We start from the raw sequence: 1,966 nt of genomic DNA, 5'->3' as shown, positions 1-1,966 counted from the left end.
TTTGGCCTATAAGTTATATTTTTATTGCAATCAATTTGGACCTAGATAGTGAAAGCATGTGTGATTTTATTTGAATAACATTTTCATCTCTGAGCACTCTTGGGCTTTTGCAAGAAATAAATTATCATGTATTCAAATATTAGTATTTCTTGCCCCCCCCTCCCCGTTTTTTTTTGAAAAGTAAATAGCACATAGTTACAAACCAAAGTGATTAGGATGTGTGATATAGGCTTTAAGTCCATACATTTCTTCCAGGAATTATTTAAATATTAAAACTTTTTAGCCTCACTTGAAGTGGTTGTTGCTGTTAAGTGCCATCTAGTCAGTTGGTGGGTTTGAACTGCCAACCTTGCAGTTAACAGTCCAGCGCTTATACTATAGCACCACATCATGAATGGTTAATTAAATAGACCATGATAAAAGTCTGTGTGGTTATACAATGAAAGCATTGATATCATGTATTTTCCAAATATCATGAAGGTAAGGTGGGTCTTTGTATAAACTCCATGTATGTGTGTAGTCCCTTAGAAGAAAGTTGCAGCATCAAACACATTCTCACACATAGAAACAGACAGCTGGATTGGAGATACTAATATTGGTGCCAGAGTGTTCCCTCTTGCCTAGGAATTCTAGGACATCCTGACAACTTGCCATGTGCTCATGCACACGTTGCTTTAATGTTTACAAATACTGTTCCAGAATTCTGAAGAATAGTAATGAAACAGTGGGGTAGAGGACAAGCAGTCAGAATAAACTTTTGTTTTTTGCTTTGTTATTTTTAGCATAAACACACTTCCTTACTAACCAAAGGGATGATCCTAATTAAACCAACACTTTGAAACAATTGCATGTAAATATTTGTGAAAGAAATATTGAACACAGTAATGAAAAATAAAGACACAGCAATGTGGAGATTTGCTCATTGAACGGAACTTGTTCTTTCTAAAAGCTAATTCCTAATCATAGAAAAGATGGAATTTTTATTCTATTTTTTCATAGATCCGAGTACAGGTGACATTGTTCCTAACACATTCCACAATTAATTTCCCATCTTCCAATTTTCTTGTTATTGTGCTTTCTTCCCATCGTACTTCTAATATTGAACCAAAGCATCTATAAAATTGCAGACAGTCTGAGTTTTTCTGCAGTCAGCTATAGTTTCTTCAAGTTTTTCTCCCAGTTTACGAGAAAACTGGTGTTTTCAAAGTGCTTTCAGTTTTTATGGTGAGGTCAGTAGAGATGATACAATCAAGTTTAGCTAGTCCACCCCATTTTTTTGCAGAGCCATTCCCACTCCTGTTTCCTTCATGCATTCATCAAAGGCTTTGCTGTCTACCAGATGCCATCTTCCTACCAGCTTCGGAATGATAGCCATGGTGGGCACAGACAGGTGGATGTGCAGGATGATCAAAGGAGGGTCTGATGATCAGAGGAGGGTCAGGCAGGAGAGTATGGCCTCACAAACTGTTTAATGACTTAGAGCATGAAAATTGATAGAGAATTAGAAGTCACTGATTATAGAAAATTTTAACTGGAAAGAAATTTGGTAGATGTCTGAAGCAGGTTTTCCCCTAGCTCCCCTATATTATTTACTTTAAACTAATCTTTACCAACAATAAATACCTGAGGTGCTGCAGGTTAATGTGCACAGTTGGTTTGAACTGCAAGATTGACAGTTGTTCAAGCTCACCAGTCACTCCTAGGAAACTCTATGCATTGTCTTATTTATTAACAACAAATACAATCAATACTGGAAAGGCACTTTGAGCATCAAGTGAGTAAGTGCTGTAGTATCCAAGAATCTGAGTTGATGAAGCTCTTAAGAGTGTCACTGTCTTTCAAAGTCTAGATGACTCGCTCTTTTTTTTTTTTAAGAAATTAATATAGTAAATTAACCATCTCTGTGTTACAACTGGAGTAAGGCTGCTGTTTTATGTTGTTTTAAAATTGCTTATTTCCCATGATT

The 1,966-nt window shown here is 36.2% G+C and overlaps 1 pseudogene; it reads right to left on the bottom strand.

Moving 5' to 3' along the window:
- Window positions 1–980: 980 nt before the first annotated feature.
- Window positions 981–1,375, bottom strand: LOC102829290 (annotated as a pseudogene).
- Between the last annotated feature and the right edge of the window lie 591 nt (window positions 1,376–1,966).

Source organism: Chrysochloris asiatica, unplaced genomic scaffold (assembly GCF_000296735.1).
Source record: "Chrysochloris asiatica unplaced genomic scaffold, ChrAsi1.0 scaffold00285, whole genome shotgun sequence".
Lineage (NCBI taxonomy): Eukaryota > Metazoa > Chordata > Mammalia > Afrosoricida > Chrysochloridae > Chrysochloris > Chrysochloris asiatica.
Note: the sequence above shows the minus strand (reverse complement) of the source record. Positions and strands in the feature narration are given on the sequence as shown.